At 35.9% G+C, this 25,043-nt stretch overlaps 1 protein-coding gene across 6 annotated transcripts in view; it reads right to left on the bottom strand.

The window, feature by feature from the left end:
- The window catches only part of LOC128860645 (LHFPL tetraspan subfamily member 3 protein), a 29,190-nt gene extending 4,990 nt beyond the window's left edge, over positions 1 to 24,200 (bottom strand). For 2 of the 6 annotated variants that reach the window (XR_008454282.1, XM_054098283.1), the window contains exon 1: positions 23,713 to 24,199. The gene's annotated coding sequence lies outside the window, so the exon portion shown is untranslated. Of the gene's footprint in view, positions 1 to 128; positions 662 to 23,708 lie in introns of those variants that run through there. The other 4 variants (XM_054098285.1, XM_054098288.1, XM_054098286.1 and 1 more) reach the window with 4 other exon arrangements.
- Between the last annotated feature and the right edge of the window lie 843 nt (positions 24,201 to 25,043).

Genomic DNA, 25,043 nt, shown 5'->3' with positions numbered 1-25,043 from the left:
AATTGTAAAGTAAAGTAAATACAATTATTTTTTTTATTTCTCTATGGTTATAATACGGTATGTAATACGTACTTGTGCAGAGCACATATTTTGAAAGTATAAAAGCCAAAACATTAAAAAGTACTAACGTAAAATAACACATCATTAAAAAGCTTCTTGCGGCAGTAAAGGAAGTAGAAACTCAATAGTAGAATCGGCTAATATTTTAAGCTGCTTACTTTTTGTCGTGGAACAAATAGTTTTATGTGAGTCAGTTGAATGACCTTAGAGGTATTTATATGCCAGAGCTGCTTGTGGCACTTCGTACAAATATTCGTAGCTGAGCCTTGTCGGTTGGCGGCTGACATTCTGTGAAGCCAACTTGCAACTAATTAATCACTGGTCTCCTCCAAAGTCGTATAAATTCTTCTTATTTATAGTAAACGCATTTAACTATTTAGCTTCCGCAACTCCACATGGCAATGAAATAATAGTTCTTTGTAATCGCAATCAGTGGCCTGTTATCATGAATGTATAGTATTTTTCTGGTTTCCGATATACATCATTCCATGCGAGGCTATAAAAACTCAGCGGATAAGATCACCCAGGCATCGTGAAGTGTCTCTGTTTGACTTTTTCTATTTCCCGAGCCAAATCTGTCGCTTTGAATAGTTTTCGATGCAGATAAGACCATAAAACAGCCTTCACTAAAAGCATTGATGGTCATCCACAACCTAAAAGGAGAATTCGGTAGGGTTGTAGGTAGGTTAGGACTGTAGTATATACGTAGAGACGTACTTTGGGGACGTAAAAATCAATTTTCCTTATTCCAAAAGTGTTATTTGTAAAAGAAGGAGGTAAAAAAATCGCACTTGATAGCAGTTGGCTGAAATGAAGTTGGAAAGCGCAACAAGCTAATTTAAGTTAAGTGGCACTTTGTGTTAATGTACTGACAAAGTGCCGCGGGTTCGGCTATGTAGTGATCTCCGAAATAGCGGCTATAACCTTTACCACTTTGAACTATTTTTATATTGTATTTATATTTTATTTCTCATATTTTGAATTTTCGACAAACCAGCTGGCCTTGAGCTCGGTAAAATTTTTTTTAATTTTTAGTATGAATGATGCCAGTGATGACCTCATGACTTTGTTATTTTACTAATATTTTTAAATGGATACGAACATAAAATAAAAATGTCTTTATATTTCTTGGCTTTCGATTTTGTATTAATTCCCCATTTTTCAGCTGGTTTGAAAAATATATAAGAGAAATAAATCATCTTGTCTACTTGCCTACTTGCCTACTGTCTAGGCGAACTTTCTTCCATAGCCGAATGGGTATGTATACAGAGTTGCCATTAAATATCAGATGGTAAAACTGTTGTATTTTCTAAGAGCATTCGCAGGTAATGACAAACCTTCATGAGAGTTTGTGCTCAAAAAAACAGAAAAGTTTGCTTAAAAAAACCTTACGCCGTTTTTAGACGGCATCAAACTATAGAGCTATCCATTTGTGAAATACAATCAAGATATACACCAAAATCTACAGGAGAAGTTCCGCCAAATTGTTATCAAAAGATGTATGTGCCAATGAGCTATACCTATCTATGAGAGCCGTCGTAGCCGAATGGGTTGGAGTTTGACTACCATTCGCTAGGGCCCGTATTCGAAAGTCGGGGTATGAAACATCAAACATAGAGTCAGTTTTTTGTTCAATTGTGGTCGCCCCTCGGCAGTCAATGGCAAACCTCCGAGTGTATTTCCGCCATGACAAAAACGCCTCATAACGTCGACTTAAAACTACAGGTTGCTCTATTTGTGAAGAAACATCAAGAGCCACATCACAAAATATTAGGAACAGCTGCCCCAAACATCTCAGTGTAAGAGTGTAAGCGCCAATTATAAATTTCGTATCGTTTGGTGGTATAGACCGCATTATGTATCTGGAAGCCAGACAACATTTCCGAATTAGTTAATGAATATAGTTTTAAAAGGTCCATGTTAAAATAGAAGGGCTTGTTTTGAAAAAGCATTCACACTACCGTTACAGGCAAACTTTTTGACCGTTGAAAAGTTGTATCCAATGCGATTTTTATGTATGGGGCCAAGAATGCTGAAAGAACGCTTAAAGCTTTTGGAAGCTTCTGCACTTCTTCGTGAAATATATAATTTATCGGCATTAACATGGTTTCGGCGGTCTTTCTTTCTTAATCGCAATCTGGCTCATTTCTCTCTATTTTGTGATTCATTTTTTAAAACTGGTCATCAAATAGATGTTGTCCACACAGTAAAACTGTTGATTCTGTGTCGCCTAGTATATTGTTTTTGATGCTTGAAAAGTTACGTTTCCATTCAAATTTCCTTTTTTGGTTAAGGTCTTACCTGTCCAAACGATCCTCATATGTCGAAATTGATAATATCAAATTACACCCCTTCCTTACCACCTCTGGTGTGTCTTGGAGTAGCATTTTTGGTTTTCTTAATGGCATTTGTATTCGTTTTAACCTCGCTAATTTCTGCTCCATGCAGTTGATTTGAAAATTATTTCGGATATTTTATTATTACAAAGAGATTTCAACAATCTATCCGAAAGGAGGAACGGAAGCAAATTATTGCTTAATGCTTAATGCTAAATGATCGTCGCTACGGTACTAAACGCGATTGCCTCTAGTTATATCATTTCTAATACTCGTCTTTCCGCAGTAATAAAATTTTCGACTGTAGGTGTTTTTTTTCCTTAGATTCTATTTTACTAAGACCGATTCCAATTTGTGCTTTGGGCGACGTTATGAGCGAGATTGTAAAGATCCTTATACTAGGACAACGCTTTATAATTCTCTATTGAGGCCAAAGTTAGAATATATCTCAATAATTTGGAATCCAATTTATACTGTCTACTTCCAAAGGACTGAAAGAGTTCAACGCAAACTTATTCCGGTTTTCTCTGCAATCTCTTCATTTTCACGAGCCAAGTTTATCTTATGAGGTTCTTTGGATGTTAATAAATTTGAAATCCCATTCCTCAAGGCACATAGTACATCCACTAGTGTTTGTACATGATTTCATTGCAGCTACAGATCTACTGGAGCAGATGAGATTGAATATTGAATGAACGTCTCTTAGTGAAATTAATAGAATTTTTAATAGTTCGCATCTAGATTTCGCCCTTTTATCTAAGCTGGAATCAAATTACTTTTAAGTCGACATGGAAAAAAGTACCGTCTAGGAATTATTCACTACTAACATCTAGACGTCAAGTTTGAAAGACCCTTTAGAAACAGACTGGTGGAGATGCAAACGCCATACCTAGAATACCTACAAATTATTAAAAAACCAATAACTCATCAGCAATAAACTGAGTGCTGTTGAACGAGTTTTCTGCAATATCTGGTGCTGAAACTTCAATAGTAAGAAAAACTCTCAGACTATTGCAGGCATAACTTCGTCCGATTCAACTGACAATGACGGTGGCCACTTTTGCCAAATGGATTAGTGTGCGACTACCATGTGGGAGTGCTTGAAACACCAAAATGATAGAAAAACAATTTTCTGATAGCGGTCGCCCCTCGGCAGACAATGGCAAACCTCCGACTGTATTTCTACCATGAAAAAGCTCCTCTTAAAAACCATTTGCCATTCGAAGTCGGCCCAAAACTGTAGGCCCCTCCTTCTGTGGAACAACACACGCCACCAATGGGAGAAGGATCTCGGCCAAATATCCAAAAAGGGTGTAAGCGCCAATATTTATATTATAATATTTATTTTATAACTTCGTCCGCAGGTGAACCAACTACTCTTAATTCTCTTGAAAAAACTCACAAAAGTGATATACGGATCACAATTGAACCAGTTTTTAGTTCGGGTGAGATAACTAAAGGATAGGTAGGTAGGCAGCAGTGTCAGTCGGTCGTTAAACCAACTTACTTGGGCCGTTGCCGATCCGTTGTTATTCCACATAATCAAAGGGTAAAGCCATTTAGTATGTTTAAAAAATCATGTTTTCTTATTAGCCTAAAATATGCTTTGAACCTGTTTGAGCTCATCGCCTAGCTTCTAACATTTCAAAATTTCAACAGCTTTTATCTCGAAATATTATTTTACAATAATTTAAGCCGAACAACTTTCAAGATTTTTATTTGAGCAACCAAACACAACTTGCAAGTAGATTTACACTTATTTAGTAATAATCTGCGCTTTTCTATATTGACCTAATATTATTTAAAATTTTACGTGAATATATCTTTGCCATTTATTTCACCTTTTTTTCTATTAACCAATAAGTAATAATTATTTAATTAAACTTTCAAATGTACAACCAGTCGGGTGATGTTCCAAATACGAAAGACTTTTGCTGCAAACTCATCGTACCATCAACAGATAAAGTGAAGCAAACAGCTTCCCATACACAGTAATACATACGTGAATATTTAACATACATACGTATTTCTGTTTACCAGCTTGCAGCATCACTTAGCTTTCCATTAATCAAAAAAAGAATTGAAAATATGTTCATCACAAAAACACTCTCACTATTGCTCCAAAATTGTTTTCGCTTTTTCGACGAGTTTCGCAAGCTCAACGGAGAAAAAATAACGAGTGGATGGGAAAAATGTAATAAAAACTAGCTGGCATTCTTTGGCCATAAACATCTACTCGCATGTGGTGTGATTGGCCACGTAAATATGGAACGTGATTCACGCAGCTTTTTCACTGCGAATTTCTGTAATTCGACAATTCGAACGTGATTTTGTTGTTAAATTTTATTAACTTTTGACGAAATTAATTTCTTTTAATACTTGACCAATTAATATATGCTAAATAGAATTAGCACGCAACCTCTTTTTTAACGAATAGTAATCAATGTAGGTGCGACCTTTTAGGTTCAAATTTCAATATAAACATGTATGTATATGCATACATACATACATACGTACGTACATTCACTTGTATATGCTCTCCGAGTTCATCGTGGGATTAATTCGGCACAGGCTGCATATGCACAACTGAGTAAATAAATCCATTAGCGCACACCAGTTTAATTGTTAAGGTCGTTTGCGTGCGCGACCATTACAATAACTAATAACAATAACTTTGGTAAAAGCAACAGCAATTGGACTAACATCAAGATACAAAATCAGTGCGAAACATAGGCGTTGGCAACGCTGAAATTTCAGCAGTGCAAGACAAAATTTGAAAGAACTAAGAGTTTCTTTTTGGATTTTCGATACTTGAAAATAGAAAAATGCTTCCTCTGTGAATGGTATTAAACATAAGACTGCTCAATAAGCCTCATTCAATAGTAAAATTTATCAAATTCGGCAATATGTAAATTGAAAAGTGGGTAAGAAATGATCGAAATGAGCGAGTAGTAATTTTGTTCAAAACTTTTAGTAGTTATTTTGTAAATCATGACTTGCTATATATTAAAATTTCAAAAGATTTGTTGAAAAAATAAATACTGGCATTATGGGTTATAAGGAAAAAAATTAAATATTTTAAGTTTGTGAGTTCAGTTAAGATAATTAGTTCTGGCACGTACGGCATGAAATAAAAAGCTCATGAGTATGAAACATCAACAACTTTTATGGTAGCAGAGGGATAACTTTTTTTGGAATCAAACAAGCAGTCTTCGATTGCTGCCATAAAATATGGTAAAAAAGTTATCTTTTATGCCAAAAGTTGAGAGGCTACTCTAAAGCTGGTACTGCCTATTGAAACCAACACGCGGGTATTCACTGGTCTCATGGTTGCCACGTAGCCTTTGCATGCGCTTTTAAATGTTAACACATATATACAAGGTGGCGCAAAATTAATCATTCAATTTTATTTCATTCAACAATTTTTTTTTATTTTATAAATAAAATTTTGAATAATTTTTTTATAAAATAAAAAACATTATTTCCAGTGAAATCTTTGAGGGAACTTCATTCTGAACTTTCTCTATGACCTGTATTTTCGTATGCTGTAGCTGTCTAGTTTACAAACGTCAAATATGATCGGCGCACGACGTAATTTGCTAAAATTACAAATCTTCCGATAGGATGATTAATTTTGCGCCACCTTGAACAATACGCGTACTTATAATTGGCGCTTACATCCTCTTTTAGATGTTTAGCCGATCCCCTTCTTCCATTTATGATTTACGTCTTGATGTTGTGCCCCAATGGGAGGGGCTTAACATAAATTTGTTGAAAACTGCAGGCGTGTGCTTGTCAAGGGAAACCTTCGCCGCATCATTAAATTAACATATGCGAATTCTTTAGAAGAAAGAAAAGATGTATTATATGTATATATAATATAAAGACCGAGAATGTGAATGTTTATGTGTAACGGATTATTTGGGTTAAAATGGCAGTACTGCGACTAAGCTCATCCGCGCGCGACAACAGTACACTAAGTAAAATAACAGATCTGACAATGAACAAAACAAAAACTTTTTTTGGAATAAAATAATCAGAAATTAAATCTGTTTACCTTTCGGCATAAGGGAAGAAAACAAAGGTATGAATAAAACATGTTAAAGCATTTATTCCAACCATTTATTGTAAAAAATAAATAATTTTCAAATGCTTAAAAGAAAATATAAGTAAAAATATCAAAAATCATCATCAAGTAGCGATTACAGCTTAGGTTGAGCTTTATCTCCGTCCATAATCCGATTTCAACTTCCAGCTCCTATCTCGTCGATTTTTCAGGTCGGCCATGACTTGATCAAGCCACGTTAACCGTGGACGTCCTCGGGCCTAGGTAACAACCTGTTGAGAGTTTATTGGTGAAAATGATTTTTGTGAGCAGCTGCCCTCCAAGCGCCCAGTATGTCTTAACCATCGAAACCAGCGCTGCAGCGTATGGAGCCAAACTCCTTTCAGAGCATTTTTCGCTCGAACATTCTTAAGCTTAGTTTGCCTTTGCTTGTCATTGTCCAGCGTTAGCAGCCGTCCGACACCACCGGCAGTATTATTAACTGGTAGAGCCGGGACAAAACTGCGGATAAATTAAATCTTAAAAAAAACGATGTAAAATAACGATATGAAGTGTTACCTATTCAAAACGCCATAACTTTTTTGTGTGAAATTAGTTTTTATTGGTTCAAAAATGATTAAAATTTTAACATATATTCACTTTAGCTCGATATGACCACCTTTTGCCTTGACTATAGCCTTCAAACTGTCAAAAAATGAGTTGTATGCTGCACGAATGTGACCTTGAGGTATTTTGGCCCATTCTCGTATAATCGCCTTTTTCAGCGCATCCCTACTGGCATATTTTTTAGTCCTCACCCTGCTCTCCAAAATGGACCAGATGGAATAGTCCATCGGATTTGCATCTGGCGAATTCGAAAGCCATTGTCATTCTGTCCTCCGTGAGCCATTCATGTATTCCGTGAGTTATTGTAACTGATGCTAGTAGTCGTGGCATCAAATTTACGAGTGACTAAAATACACTAAGGACGAGTTTTGCCCATTCCTCTTGAATAGCTTTTTTAAGGTGCAATAGGCTATTAAACTTGCATCCGCCTTTATATACTTGCTTCCTAAGAATGCTCCAGAGGCTCCACAATGGAAATAGGCCTCTACGTGTCTTCATTACTCTTATGCGAAATAAAATAAATTGTCTTGTGGTCTTGCCACGGTTGCCAAAAACCCCCCAGGTAGATATTCACTGTGAAATCATGAGAGTGACGCGTTTGCGGTGCCTCATAATATCTCTCTAATACTTCTGACAACCATCAGACCTATTAAATTATGGACTACCATTCATCGTCCCAGAACTTATGATTATCGACGAATTCGGGTCTAGCTGCTCGGTGGCATGGTGTAAGCTTCGGTTTAGCAGGCTACTTTGATATTCTATTGTTTGAATCTTCACTCGAACTTGTATTTATTTGCTAATAGAAGCTACTCAATTTGCCTTAAGGAATCTTTAGAATTGTGAAATGTGTATATAAATATCACGCGATTGCATGAAATAAATTCTTAACCAAAGCACTGGTCCCTTGGAACTATTTATTTCAAAAAACCCAAATTTCAAGCAACGCTCAAACGTAGCGGGACTCAAAGCAAAAGACAAACTAATTTCAAACTACCGATCCACAGTATTCATGCTCGTGCATACATTTCAATACATTATAAAACAACTCAAGAAAATATTATGCAGCTATCTTAGAAGAAAATTATGAAGTTTGTTTGTCCCATGTAGCTATTTCGCTGAGTTCAAATCTCTACTGATAACGGATATATTAAAAATGTTCAAGTGGCACTATAAATATGAAACACACCGCATAACAAATTTATTACTTAATGAATTCAGTCTAGTTATATTTGCGTGTTATTTGCCTAGCTTTGTTCCCTCATTTAAAACCCCTCTCTTTAGACGCCTCTGTCTCAGTGGCCCGTATTTTTTTAATATATAAAACACAATAACGCAGAAGCATACGTATGTATTTATTACTGGTCATGCAGACGCTTTGAGATTTCAGTTTGGATTTTGCTAAAATTTGGCATTTGCACACGTTCGGTGCTGTATAACAAACAAAGGTGTGTACTCGTACTTTGCGTCGGCTGGAGGCTGACTGAGCAATCGCTCTTGTTTATTGTTGCATGAATAAAATTGCATTAAGCCATGCCCGCACTTATGAGTCTTTGAAAAGTGCTTCATTTTGCTATTAATTTATCTGATATTTATGAATGTAGTTTCTCATGGTGAGCTACATACCGAAATACTGTACATAAAAATACAATAACAATAAGTGAAAAGAAATTGCAATTGTCATGAATATAAAAACAATTTGAAGCAATGAAGCAATTTTATGAAATTATTTGTAAGATATATAAAATTATTTTTCATTTATTTCCAACCATTAAACCAATTTATCCTTTTATGCATTTGCATGTAATAAACTTTTCTGAAGTAAATTATAAAAATATAATTAAATGGTTATTATTCAAAACTTTAAATAAATAAATACTTGGCGCGTACACTTCTGTTAGGTATTTGGCCGAGCTCCTCCTCCTTTTTGTAGCGTCCTTCTTGATTTTGTTTCACAAATGGAGGGGCCTACAATTTTAAACTGCCTCCGAACGGCAGATGGTTTCTTATGAGGAACTTTTTCATGGCATAAATACCAAGGGGCGACCGCTATTAGAAAAAACTTTTTCTGTCATTTTGCTGTTTCATGCACGGAGATTTGAGTTTTAGGTTGCCTCTTATTTTGGTGTTTCGTGCCCACGCCGGGTTTTGAACCCTGGCTCTATCGGCTATAGTGACTGCCCTTTTCAGGTTCTATAAATTTTGGCCTAATAATGGCAGGCCTATTTTTAAGTCGACATCACGTCACAGAATGTGGATTTTTCGATCAATTTTGTTTAAAAATCCTAAGAAGGCAATTTTTGACCGATTTTAATATTTTCAGCTTTTTACAGGTTTTTTACTCAGAAATTCATTACTCAAAAACAACTGATTTTAGATTCTAGGCATTCAGCTCAATTGAAGTTTGAGGTGTGCTCTTGATTTGGAAAAAGTTAAAAAAAAAGATATATTTTTTGAAATATTGAATTTCGAAAAAATTTCGCCCTTTTTGTTTTTTTGCAAAATAAAAAATTTTCGAATACTTTTTTCGTGCAAGTAATGACGATCATTTTGAACCCAGAATCATGAAAATCGGCTCATTTTTGACTAAGTTATGAGCATTTAAAAAAAAATTCTTATAGAATTAAAAAAATCGATTTTGAGTCGAAAAACAAAATTGCCGATAAATCTTGAAAAAAAAATTTTTCGGGCGAACAAAAAAATACGTGTCTCATTATTTTGACCAGAGATCTACATATTTGAGTTACATCCAAATCGAAAAACATGTCCCGAATAGCCCAGTTGAATTGAAGTGGAAAGCATTTATATCAAAACACACACATTTAGCAAAGTGTTAGCATTTTTTACTAAGTACTGAATTTTTCGTAACACTCACATTTTTTAAATTTTATTAGTAAAATTTTTATTGAAAAAACTTTCGCTTTTACTACACTTTTACTGCCACGGGATAGCCATGAAATCCACATAATGTGAAAAATATAAACTTTTATGTATTAAAGTTGAGCAGCGAATACGGCATCTAGCAAAAATATATATTTTCATGCTATTTCTCACCACTTGCGGGCATTTAAGACGCACACGCACGCAACCAAATCGTGATGGCTGGCATTGGCAGAGTAAAAGCTGAAATTGCATCGACATTAAAGAAAAGGGAGCTCACCAAGATGACCCAATTTCACATGCACTCATACTTATCTACTTATGTGCATGCATGCGTACATATGCATATGTATGTGTGTACATATGTAAATGGTGAAACGAAGGTTGTTCATTTATTTTGTAACCTATATTTAACGGTACAAAAAGTCTGTACGCACTATAATCAATTTCGTTTTCCGTCTTTACATACTTACTTCCTTTGCTTTATTTAAAGCTCGCGTAAGTATTTTAAATTCTCTATTTAATTATACCTTCCCTTTCGCATTTGCGCATTTGGTTAAAATATTTTCATTTTTTATTTAAATATTTTCAAATAGGCGGCAAATGCGTGGCAGCGGTCAGTTGCAGCGGATGCGGCCTCTTCAACGATGCTTCCAATCCCCTCTGCTCTTTTAATACACTATAAGCCGCCAACTTTTGATTGAGCGCTGTGTCATACTCTCACAGTCAACATCAACTTTCTACACTTTTCCTTTTTCTATTATTTTTATTTATATGCATTGTTCCTTAGTTGTTGCCGTGCTTGTTAATTACCAGCTTGGATCAGCCAAAACAACAAGACAGTGACGCTTCAACACTGTTCGATTATCGATAAGATCCATGACATTTAAGAACTTTAACCCTAATTTCTATTGATTACTTTATGGTATAATTAATGCATATTTTTTCATTTTTGTTGTTATTTCTTCCAACCATGATTATTGGACATAATTCATTTCATTGAGTGCTGAAATCTCGCGTGACTTGCTGGAGTGAGATTCTCAGAATAGTGTATATTGGTGCCACACAAGACACCAGACGGCTTTAAGAGAGTCATTGTAATAAGAATCAAAAAGTATGGAGCTTTTAGCGCTAACTCTCTGCCTCTTTCCCGCAGCGCACATCATTTAGATATGTGAAATTTCAATAGCTGGTATAGAACAACTCGGATCCCGCCTTCATTTTTAGTAAGAGGTTAACTGCTAGTAACCTGACCTTTTAATGACCCTTTTTACTACAATTACAAAAATATTCCCTGAGACATATTCAACCTCTAGCAAAGACCTGAGACCCACTTCACTCCACTTGGGCCTCAGGTGATGAAATATGCTACCATAAGCAAGAATTATAAAGAGAAAAAAGATAACTCTCGACTACTATACAACAGTGTCGCTTCATATAAAAGCAGCGCTCTGTGTCTGGAGGTATCAAATAAGAAAAAAAATTTCTCAAGCCGGTTCACCCCGTACAGAGAATGGCAAAACTTCTCGTGAATTTGAGCTATGAAAAGTACTTCATAAAAGCATAGCATTATGCTGAGGGCAATATGAAGATATGCACATCCCCTGGAGGAGTGGCTCAGATCTTGAATAATTTTATTTTAACATAAGTTTGAGTTTTGAGGCTATCCTATTGAGCTTGGATTCAGCACTCCATAACATACATTTTTTCTACTTATAGCAGTAATTGGACTATCCATTTTTGCTGGACTCAAAGACTAACGCTCGTTGGCTTTCTATTTCTATTTGAGGTTTCCTAATAGCTCTCAAAATTATAGCTGCAAAATACAAATACTAAAACTTTGTGTTCGGTGTAACTATACTACTTGGATAATGAATTCGAATTCCAGGTTAGGTGAGGTTTGACCACAAAATAGGTCCGTTATGAGGTTACCAAATGAAAATAATAACATTTTTTGGAAAATAGAAAAGAGTAAATCGCATCATTTTCAAAAGGCTTTTGCAAAGACACAGTATTAAAATGTCCACGGGCATTCGCACAGGCTTTTGCAGATTGCGCAGTCACCTGCACAGGGTCGGAATATGGTCCACTGTCTCTTGTCGCTTCTGCAATGAATGCCCTGAGACTCCAATGACCTTCTGGCTCGGCCAATTGTAGCCCGAAAAAGGCATATGTATACGCTCAACTCAACCCAGCTCTATTTAAAGATTAATAAGGGAATAGTGTTTGGATGAGGCACTGTGATGAGTAGAAGGCTCGCAAGGCTATGAGGTCAAAGACAAACCTCAAATCAAATTTAATCTCATTTAATACAACTACTTTTGGCAATAGCGGCTTCTGTCTACCCAGCTGTAAGTTCCTCTTAATAATTCTGGTCTTTTATTTGCTTGCCTTAGCCGTTATATTATATTTTTTCGAATATAAACATCAAAAATATGTCTTCATTCATGCTCAGCCATTTTCTAACTGGTTCATACGTACATATGTACACTTGTGTGGCTGCGTATAACTCCTTAATTAAAACTGTAATTCAAATAATTGCTTTTGCATTCATACGCGTACTTACATACTTACTTTTCACTGCAATATGTGTTGCTTGCTTTTCCATAGCTTTAAAAGCTATGAAATCGCTGGTTATTGTCTATGTTCATAGGCACTTATTATGAGGCGCAGAAGTGAAATTATTTACCAGCTTTTACGTCGTTTATGTACGAGTAAACAAAACGCTCTCAGTGCAGTCATTATTATAGGTCGCAGACAATCAACATTGAACCAACAGTACCAACAACCAGTACCGGCTTGCAATGGAGAATTCACAAATCGCTGCACTGCACTTAGCCAGACACTAGCCAACTGGCCACATAGTCGCTCATGCAATACGGCGACGAGACAAATAGCCAGACAAATAACCAGCCAGTTAGCCAGCGCATCAGACATTCCATCAACCAGTTATGGAACAACACTCCTTGAGCTGCAAACAAGCTGCCGAGCAGCAACCGATCAAGCGAAACGCACCCATAGATCGGCGGTCGGAAAAATTGTATAGGTATGCTGCAGTTGCGCCATATAGTGGGATGCCACTGTCGATTTGAGATCGCTAATAAAAAATCTTATTTTATTGCACGATCACCAATAGAAATGGATGAATGTGCGATTGTTATGGCCTGGTTATGTCTAGCAAAAGCAAAATTCATACTTTTATGATGATATTTTAGTAAAACAAGAAATTATGACAAATGAATTTGCGCCAGGAATTGCTTGGCTCCCACCAACTCAAGCAAGCAGGCCAGGCACAGATGTGCGAGTGCACATCTACAAGTAAATACATTTGGACATTAATACACTACTTCAGTATGAAGTTAGACAACAATCAATAAACCGAACGAAAACAATTTACTAAGCACTAATATCATATTTGCGAGTGAATATTAAGGAAGTAATTCCTTCAATAGCTGGTGATTTGCTGTGCAACCAAGCAGTATACTTTTCCATACAAACATTCGAATGGGGCGTACGAATGCTGTGTACGAAAATAACTGGACGGTTCATTAAGATTCCGCTTGTTGCGGTTGTACGAGTATTAAATTGTACGAATACCAGGCAATGGCCACCGATCTGCGAAAATGAGTCACCGCAGAATGGAGACTGGCTTCACAAGCAAATCATGCAAGAATGTGGAGAGTAGCGAATCAAAAGCATTTGTGTGAGTTTTTTTAGTTATTCGACTGATACGAGTACACACACGTGTGTGTGCGTATGTGTGTATGCTTCTTGCTGGTTTACGTGGGTTGGTAAGAAATTAATTAGGTGATACTAATATTTTTATTGCATTTTACTACTAACACAAATGTACTGCCTTTTTCGAAATGCAATTTGCAGCATTGCTGTCCATGCTGTCACAAATGGAATTGCGTAACAATAAAATGCGGAATGCTGCATTGCCTATGCCAATGTGTTTGTATGTGTGAGAGTATGTATGGTATGTAACTGCATGGGTGATTTGCGGATTTCAATGTAATTTGATATGTGAAAAACATTAATTACAACAAATGGCTTTCGTTAGTTAGCGGTTGGTTTGGTGTACCAGACTTTATTAGTTCCAATTAAACCTTTTAATGCTTCTAACAAAAGCGAATTTGCGCAAGGTCTTAGACTGATTGGCTGATATCAAATTTTCAAATATTCGTCAAATTGCTTAATTATATGATAATTTCATGTGGGAATATTCTGCTTGACAGACGCATTACAAAGTGTTGACTATTTTTATATTATTTCTTTGGTCCATCTAACTTACTGACAAAAGATTTATAATTGGTATTTGGCGGTATCAGTTGGAAGTTTTATATATATGGTATGCACCCTATGATCAGAAAGTACCGGGAATGTTAAAATAAAACAAAACAGAGTTACAATTCAGGCGAATTCATTTTGTCTCCTTCAAAATATGACTCGTCTGAAGCGACACACATGTGTCAACGTTTAACCCAGTCCTCCATGCACCCTTGGTAGGCCGACGAAGGGATGGCCTTCAGCTCCTTCGTCGCATTCTCTTTGATCTCCTCTATCGACTTCTTTCGTCCAAGTGGGCGCACTCTCTGGGCAACCATTACTACCTAACCTCTATCGACTGAAATCTCCAACTTCAACTTGGGAAAAGAAGTCGCAAGGACCATGAGGTGAATACGGTGCTTGCACGATGGTATTTACTTAGTGTTTGGTCAAATAATCCAGCACAATTTGGGCTGGGTGCGATGGCGCGTTCTCATCATGCAAAATCCAATAATTGTTTGCCCACATTTCCGACCTTTTACGACGTACAGCATCTCTCAAACGCTTCAAAACAGATAAATAATATTCCCTATTAACTGTCTGGCCGATTTAAGGTATTCATGGTGCACTACACCTTGGCAGTCGAAGAAAATAGTCAACATCACCTTCCTGTTTTGATCACAGGGTATATGTATGAGTGAGCTGGATAACAGGCCGTAAACCCATTCTTGCTAGGGGATAACAAAATTGCTTTACGTCCGAAAAGTGGAATCTGAGAAGAAGACGAACGAATTTTCCTATTACGGTGGCCGTTGCAACCCAAATTAACTTTTATGTGCCGATCTTAAAAAACTTTGCAAATTTGAGGCCAAAAGAAAGGCAGAAAAAAGGAAAATTTGGATGCTGTGTAAAATTAATCAGTATCAGTTGTTCTTTATACAAAACTTTGAAGTATTATTTGTTTTTATATATACTCGTAAATATTTAGGTGTCCTATGCTAAAATTCTGTAAAGATTCAAGAAAGATCAAAGTCAAGGCCACAATTCAACATATTTCAATAGAAAATATATATAATATAATATGTAATTATTTTTATCTTTTCGCGACTTAATAGCTCCAAATCATGCAGTTCCTAAGTTTGACGGCCCATCAGTTTATCATCTGCATGCATTCTCTGGCAACTCGTCGCATTGTGGCGCAACAATTAGATGTGCTGCGCGTGTGAACTTGCGAAGCTTCCGTTACAAAAGTCTCTTTAATGTTTTTATGATAGCACTTAATTATTTGCCACAGCTAACGCAGCTCCAACGGCGTGCGGCAACTTAGAATATTTTAATACAATTGTAACCAACCAAAAAACTGGCAGTCGACAACAAAATAGCGTCAACGGTGAAACAAAGCAAAGTGCTAGCGTAAAGACTGTTCATATTTCTAGGCACTTAAAAATACGGCATTTTGTCTTATTTTACATTTTTACTTTGTGCAGTTTTTCCTCACACCTTGACGCGATACTGTGCGGCGTAAAACACCTCAGTAAACAGTGGCCAACAATCGAGCAAGAGACGCATGCGCAGTGGAGTTTGATTTAATGGTGTGGTCATGCCGTAAATCAAAAGCAAAATCTTGCCTCTTTGGTTTGTTGTTGTAAAATGGGGCGCGAAAAACACTTGTGTAGTTTACCTAGATTTCTCGGCATCACTTATGAGCAAACGAACCAGCAGCTATTTAATAGAAGTTCACAATTTTCTAATGAAATACTGCAGAGAGGTAAATATGAGAAGAAATGTGAAGAAAACTAAGCCAGACGATTAGTGTGCATATACCCTTTAACGCATAACGCATCACGTGTACCCATTAACACATTTTCAAATTCTAATAAAGCTTTTGTAAGGACTAAGAGCCATTTTCTCACCATTACCATTACCGTTTTGCTTTTCGTTTTCACATGCATCCGTAGTACAAAAATTTGTGAATTAAGCCTCGATAGCCATTGCACCCTTTTCAACACAACATTTGAATAATAGCCGAATCGATTGTCTACATTTGTACAGAGAGTGGCACATTCGTACCGCGTGTGTTGCCGGTCAACTCTCTACTTTTGCCGTACCGCAAGCCGGCACAACAACAATGCAGGCAGCATACAATATAGAACTGGTGGTCCGTTTTTATAAGGCAATACTTTCATTGTGGCATCGCGTTTTGTACGACATGTCAAGCGAGTGCGTTGCTGAAACGGACGCAAAGGACTAATTCTAGCAGGGCTATTATGAAATTGTGGCGATGCACGAGTAGTTTATTTGAATTCAAATTGACTAGCGCGGTTTTCTATTTTATGCAAAAAATTAATACAAATTCTAGCTAACAAATTTTATAGGGAATATCAACTGGTCTTTCATAAAATGGCCAGAGAGTTTAATAAGCGTTTGAGAAAACGAAAATGAATCTCCTATCACAAAGAAGTAGCTTGTAATTATTTTTCGGTTTGCTAATTAAGAATTCTTTAAAATAATAAATAAAAGCCTAAAAATTGTAAATCCGAACAAATACAAAATTTGTATTGTAAAATGCAAACCATTACCAGTAGTAGTCCGGCTTCACCGTCCACTTCAGTTGATATTGAATGCAGTAAAAAATTAAAAAAATATATTAAAAAATTATTATGATGAATATAAATTTCCCAATGCTTATTTTACTGAAACTATTGGCATTTTTCAGCGAGTTGTATTCTAAAGTTGTTGTTGTTGTTTTTGTTGAATAGTGAATGCGGCACTTTCTGTTTGAAATCAGGCAATCTCAGCTGTGCAAATTGTTTGGTAATCGACTCATAAATATCTTACTTGAAATCGTCAAATGAACTGCGTTGAAGAACTGCACTTCATATTTTTTTTATTTGACATTATCCACTGATTTTTTTGTAGATATCTTTGGCATACACCTTTATTACTAGGCATGGCGACACTTAATTTTTGATTAAACTCAAAGGTTAATTTCAATGAAATTTCCAATCGAGACTGCAAATTGAATGGAGTTGGCAATTCATGCTTTGAAATATTTTAAGTAAGATATCGCTAACATCTGCGCAGCAATGGCCCGTTATTTTGCATTTTTTACATCCTTAATAATATTAGCTTTCGAGACAGTGCACTTCCCATCTTTACAAACAGAACTCACCCAGAATCTCGGCGTCCGTCCTTCTTTTCTCTTTATCGTATAAATCAAACAATCACGAATTCGGGCACAACGTACTAGCCTACTTAGCGACTTATTCCAAGTGACGATAATATGACATGGTAAAGCCCACACTTCAAATATTACCATCGCATTCAATCAAATGAGAAATAAAATACTACATCAGACCCGAAATAGAAATGCAGCGAGAGAGCGGGTAACGCGTTGACGGGTAGTAATCAGCTGATGCCCTTCCGTCGGAAAATTTGGACGCTTAATCACAATTCCGACGGAGACGGAAAGCACTATTGCGACGCACAGTGCGGCCGATTCCCAAAAAGCTGGCCAAAAGTCGAAAAAAAAAGTTTCTAGATAGAGTTTTTTTGTCTTTGGGTTGGCTACAGTAATGCCTTGAGTAGTGAAAACCGTTCATAGCAACGTCCTGTACCCTAAGTATCCTCTGTATTTTCAGTCGCAACGTGGCCTTCGTTTGAGCATCGTATTACTGTCGATGAATAGTGAAAGTTGTACACATTTGAAAGATTTTGTAATGGAGTAAATTGAACAAAACCAAATGGAATCATCTTCGGAAAGTTAGTAAAATACGAGAAATCTTTAGTACATATCAATACCTCGACACAAAATTTTTAGCTGCAGCAATACATAGATACATTTTTTGCAATTTTTTTTATAAAATTTGAGTTTTCAAACTGTATAGTAATGCAACGCCGTCATATGCTGCTTTGAAACCTATTAAAGGTTACTCAAAAAAGTAATGGTTACTGAATAAAACAAGATTCAGCTGCTACCACTTGCTAATCAGCGACCCCGAAAACATATAAATTTACATGCATCTTGATTATGTTCTTGAATATACGCTATTTCACGTGAGGGGGTGGCCAATAGGGGTGGAAGGGGGTGGATTTTCAAAATTGGTGGATTTTCAGCGACCCCGACAAGACCCGAGTAAGCAATTTTGAATCAATTACTTAATTTTTTGAGTTTTGGCCAGCTTTTCAGGAATCGGCCGCACTGTGCGACGGCACGATTTTTAGCTGATGTTTTGTGGTTACAATAAAATAAATATTTTCGTTTGCTATATTTGTAAAACCTCTCGTTGAAGCTGATTGTTACAAAAAACAACTTCTTTCTAAACTATCGATATTTCTCGGGTTTGCTTGTATAAATCGAATATTCATCATAAATTCCTGAGTTCCAGTGTGGAACATAGGGCCAAACTGAATAATATTTGCTTGTTAGTTGCTTGCTGTTGCTTGCGAACAAACAAATTGTCATCAAGTGATCAGAAAAGCAACCCTGAGTCTTCAACCCGGCGGAGAAAATTGAAATGAATGTCATTCAATTGTCACCGCTAAAAAAACAAACGACAATAAATCCGTTCCCGCCGCAATTCTGTGCAATTTCATGCCATTAAATGCGTTCTAATTTTGACAGCGAGTTCATGTCAACCCATTACCGGCTGTCCGCTGCAATTCTGTTCAAGGACTCAATTGCTCTTCACCTTGTGACTTATATGTACCCACTTTTTACATAAAATATTTCTTATTTAGCAAATTTTATTATGAAAATGATTAAAAAGAGTTTTTTAAAATGTAGTGTTTATTTTTTCACTGCATGTAGGGTATATAAAACCTTGTGAATTTCACAAAATAAAAAGTGATGCGGAAACGCTCTATCGCATTCCGCTGATAATGGCCAAAAAACCCGCTTTTAAGCAAAGAAATTGCAAAAATGCTTTTATTCAAAAATGGAAGAATGAGTTTTGGTTCATACGAGGTTATTTATATAATATATTTACGAGTATAATTTCATGGTCTAATATGCATACATACAATCGTATATTTGATTTATATGTATTTTTTAGTAAATGTGAACCAAGATTTCTCTTTTGTCGCCCGAAAAACTCACAGTATGTATGTATTAGTGAATAAATTGCTATTGGTTTTACTCTTCAAATTGAATTTACATATGTAAATGTCCATTCAGCAAATGTTAATGCTTCGAAAGAAAGTGTAAATTCTTATTCGAAGTGGAAATAATACTCTACCGGTCATATAAATTAAATCGAAACAAACAAAACACAAAAAGATATCGAAATATTATTATTAGGTACATATAAAGGGTGGTTGAATTTCAAGGGCCGGTGTTGAATGTGAACCACACCTAAACGTCAAGTTTTTTTCTGCATTTCATTTGACATTTTTCAATTTCAGACTAACTCAATTTGAACCATGGAAAGATACACAATCGAGCAACGCGTTAAAGTTATGCAGGCTTATTATGAAAACGGGCGTTCAAATCAAAATGCATATCGCGCACTTCATTATTTTTTCGGTCAATTTAATCGTCCAAATGTGCGTACAATCGGAAAAATTGTGCAAAAGTTTGAGCAAACCGGGTCTGTATTAGATGTGAAAACACCAGTGCATGCTCGTGCAGCTCGTACTGCAGAAAATATTGCCGCTGTTCGCGATAGTGTGGTTGAAGAGCCGTCCACCTCAACTCGTCGTCGTGCCCAACAATTGCACCTCTCACGCTCGTCGTTGATGAGCATTACACATAAAGACTTGCATTTACACGCTTACAAGGTGCAATTGACTCAAGAACTAAAGCCTCTTGACCATTTCCACCGTCATCAATGGTCAGAATGGTGGCAGGAAATGACAACAGTGAATGACCAATTTTCGAAGAAAATCATTTTCAGTGATGAGGCACATTTTCACCTCAGTGGATTCGTCAATAAGCAGAATTGCCGCATTTGGGCGAATGATAATCCAATTGACATCCCTATTTTTTCCAAAATGAGGCTGGTCAGGCAGTTACTGTGTTCGCAATCGTGAGATGATAACGAACTTTGTATGGCCCGATTTGGAAGATATGGATGTGGACGATATGTCATTTCAACAGGACGGTGCCACTTCTCACACAGCTAACGAAACAATGGCTCTTTTGCGCGAAAAATTGGATGGCCGAATAATCTCACGTCGCGGCGATGTTAATTCGGCGCCAAGATCATGTGATTTGACACCGTTGGACTTCTTTCTTTGGGGTTATTTGAAAGAAAAGGTGTACGTCGATAAGCCAACAACAATTCAAGAGCTAAAGGATGAGATAATTCGGCACATTAACGGCATAGAACCTCAATTATGCCTCAGCGTCATCGAAAATTTGGGCCATCGGATGGAGTTGTGCCGCCGAGGCCGCGGCGGCGATTTGGCCGATATTTTGTTCCATATGTAATAGAGCTATACCAATATTATCATAATAAAGAGAAATGACAATAATTTCCTAAAAAAATTATATTTTATTCAAAATCAACCGCGTAACAGTAACAGTATTTTTGCTGCATCGCTGGGTAAATGAATTTTATTATCAAGGTTCTGTAGTTCTTGGTAGACTTCATAAGTGGTACAGGCGTCAAAAAATTGGTCGTTGAGACACATATAGCTCAAATAATTACATCAAAGTTACGCATCAGTTCGCTCAAAACCAGTTACAGAAATTCATGGCATTGGAGTTAGCAAATCTAAATCTAATTGATGATCGTATTTTAGACTCAACATTTGGGCTTACGTACGACATAACTGACAGCCACAAATTATATCTCAGCGATCGACACTTTTTCCAGAGTATTTGACTAAAAATCCCGTTTCAAGTGGCAACCTCTCCCTTTTTATATTGATTCGGCACCGAGCAACTTGTACCTTTTGCCGAAATATTCCCCTGTATTGATTTGAAACATGTTTTTTTTTAATAAAACAAGTCGAGTTTGCTAAAGCCACTTCTTTTGGCTTTGAATTTTAAAAAAATAGGTTTATTTTTAATAAAAAAAATCGATTTTGCCAAAACCACTTTTTGTGAATATTATTTTTAAAAAATCTTGTTTTCTTTGAACTGCACCTCGCATCTGTATGTGAATATATGAGAAGAGGCCTTACTGAAATTAATTAAACCATTGATGTATGTGCATACGTATGTATGTCCAACTTTTCTAAAGAATATTCTCAGAACATTAAAAAGTGTGTCTCTGTTTTCCTAAATTTAAAATATCTAATATGCTGCATTGCCACTTTTATTTTATATCCGCTTTGTTACGTGCGCTTTGGTCGAATTGTGTTGTGAAATGTTAGCCCACCCCCACCAAAGAGAACGGATTTGTTTTCGTTTTTCACAATAGAGAGTTTTGTGCAAATTACTAGATCACGTTTCTCATGCTTGCAAATAAATGCAGAATTGGAATATCCAATGTACCGTTGATAGATTGCCGCTTGTAGTCGCCAACAACAAATAGGTTTAAAAAACGAAAAACATTGATAAAAACATAATAAAAGAGCAAGCTTGAATTACAACTGTAGCAGCCACCCGGTAGGGAAAAGAAAAAGTATTGTAGAAGTATTTTAGTTCAGATACTAAATAGTATTTAACAGTAATTCGTGACTGACTAGAATAAAACATTAAGTGAAATTATCAATTTTTCTGCAAATAAGTTTATTTTTTTTTAGATAAGAAATTTTAAGACTTCTCTATGGTTAGAAGACTATGAATAAGTGGGGAGGGACTGATGAATACATTTACTTGAAAAACACTATATCCAAGTCTATCAAATAAAGCAACAATTAATTAATATTTGCATTAAATTAATTCACTTTATATGCAGACTTCCAACATAAGTCAGTAAGATTAGAGGAACAAATTTATATTGTTACAGTATCTTAGTTTAAGCTTTAAAACGCCAAAATCAATAATTATTTCACACCATTTACGTATTTATTACTTAATATTCACTATTTTTGCCGCTACTAAAGGTTTTTTGCAAACAATCGCAGCAATTTTATACGCAGAAAAATTCTCACCGAAAACATAAAATAAGAAACCGAGGTTTAATTAGCATTAATTTTATTTATGTTCCTAAGGTGAATGCCTCAAACATTCTTTATTGCTTTTTTTAAGAATTTTTTTTGAGTTTTAAGATTTGCTTTAGTGTAAGTTTGAACTAGTTTTTGAATGTTTAAGTAATTCCTGTACCTGAAAGAAGTTTAATTTAATTTTAAGAAAAAAAAAACAATTCTGTATACACTTTTAATATGAAGTAGAATAATTTAAAACGTTGGAATGGATGTTTTTTTATTTTTTAACTGGTATAAAAATATTTTGGAAACATATTCGACTAGAATTTTTTTCGACTTGTATGAACTGATATTTTGCTGTTGCATGGCCGAGAATTGGCATTTCGTAGGACATTATTGGATATTTAACCGAGCTGCTCCTCCTATTTGTGGAGTGTGTCTTGATGTTTTTCACAAATGGAGGGACCAAACAGCAGATAATTTTTTATGAGAAGCTTTTTTATGACAGAAAAAAACTCGGAGGTTTGCCATTGTCTGCTGAGGAGCGACGTCGTTAGAAAAACTTTTTCTGTCAATTGGTGTTTCGTACTCGGCTACTTCGAACCTGTGCACTTCCAAATAGTAGTCAGGCACCAAACCATTCGGCTACAGCAGTCGCCGTAGCTGGCCGTTGTAGGACATTGCCGTGTTAAAAATACGACCTGCTACATACAACATGCAGAAAATGTAGAACATCAACTGTTTGAACCGAAAAGTGCGCTGTTAGTATTCTATTCCACACCTAGTACTATATTTCTCCCTGCAGGGTAGTTCATAATTTATATGCATGGCTATGTAAGTGTGTGTGCATGTGACTACATGGCACGAAGAGTAAACCATGAGGCAATAAAAGAAGCTGAGATTCTTCTTGGGTGAAGTAAGCAACTGCCAAGCAGACTTCCACCGCAAAATAAAACACATACAAGCACAAAGATAATAAATATTGTTACATATATATGCGGACATACAATGTAGTACGTACATACATATATCTACAAAAACCTTTGAAAAAACCTCAGCGCTACATTTGCTGTTCTCTATCATTTATCATTCTTGTTGTTTTTTTGTTTTTTTCGCAGCTGTTTACTACCTGTTCGTCAGGTTTTTCTTGTTGCGAAAATATCTACGCGCCACATTTCTCTGCCATATCAGTTGACTCTTAAGTATATTTCCTATTCCTATACATGAAAATATAAAAAATATTCTTTCTTCTTTTCGTACATATTTCCTTTATCCTTTGATACCATGCCGGCTTATGCGTTAAACAGATATATTGCGCATATACAATTGAATTAATTTAAAAAACAAAGAAAAAACAATAACAACTGCATACATTAAAAAATTTACTTATATACATGTGTAGGTATGTAACCCATCTTAGTATGCACACAGTAACTGAAATTTTCGTAACTCACTCACTTATTTGTATGTATGTATTCCTTCAATGCGAAAATAGCCTACGCCGAGTACCAAAGGCATTTGGCACCAGAAGGCACAATTAAACAGAAAATCGGCGCGATACGACTACAATGTGTATCGAATTTGTTTATATTCACTACTCAAGCATATACCTTCATATGTGTATGTATGATTGTCTGAGTACTTTACGTAAAACTCGCTTTGGCTTATGCCTTTTGACGACTTTTTGATCGTTGCCGTGCCGCACTTTCCTTCCGCCACTTGCACTCTTTCGAAATGTACGAAAAATTGCAAACACAGTTGTTTCGCATTCGTAAGAACTGCGGATTTCCTCACATGAAAGTAATAAAATGCAAAGCTTTCCTTTCCTTCTTCTTTGGGTATATTTTGTAAAAGAAAAACAAATTTCACACTCTACACAACCGCACTAGTCCGCTGAACACGTTTACACAAACCGAAGACTTCATGAAACTAAACTCGCATCATCGCTCACGACTTGGCTGGGACCGTGTGACTCGATCGTTAAGGTGAGCGCAGTTAGGGCTCAAACACATCCACACTCTCTCTGAGCCAACCAGTTATTGTTTTTGATTGAGAGGTGCACGTTTTTATTCAAAATTTAACGAAAATTTTGTAGGAATCAAAATAATTGTGTTTAATTGAAATAATGTATTTATTGCAAATTTTTATACAAAATACTATACGGGATACAAAAAAATTATAGTAATACGAAATTTGACTTAAAAAGTTGGGTTGGTTTGTTGGGTTATTACCATACCAATAGTCCGTTCCGGACACTCAGAGTGAGTGAGATTTTTGTTTTGAGTGAGATTTAGAACGAAATGCGCCTCAAAATCATAGTAAATAATCACTTCTGATAAATTTATTTTATAAAACAATAGTTTAAAGATATAAGTCGAGCAAAGTCGCAATCAGAGAGCTTGCAATATAAAGAAAACTAGAGAAAACAATGAGAAAACTTTTCATATAATTCCAGTGTCTCGAAAATCAAGAGATTTTACTTAAAGGGCTTTTGATATTTTCTAAACATCAGCGAATTAAACTCAGTTGGAAGTAAGCTTCCGAAAGTGCATAATTATTTTCGAATGTTCACTTAAAAATGTTTATTATACTAATATTTAATGTTAGGCGTATTGCCACCCATTTCTCCGTTTTTGGTAATCACTTCAACCAAGAAACAGCCAAACGTTCTGGTAAATTGTTTTCATCAAAAATTGTATATACCATAACCTTTAGTTTTTGTATAAAAACCAACAATTATTTTTAAATTGCTTTGAAATATCATCTTGTCCTCCATAAAATGTGGGTCG

The sequence above is a fragment of the Anastrepha ludens genome, chromosome 4 (genome assembly GCF_028408465.1).
Source record: "Anastrepha ludens isolate Willacy chromosome 4, idAnaLude1.1, whole genome shotgun sequence".
Lineage (NCBI taxonomy): Eukaryota > Metazoa > Arthropoda > Insecta > Diptera > Tephritidae > Anastrepha > Anastrepha ludens.
This window is presented reverse-complemented; position numbering and strand designations above follow the sequence as displayed.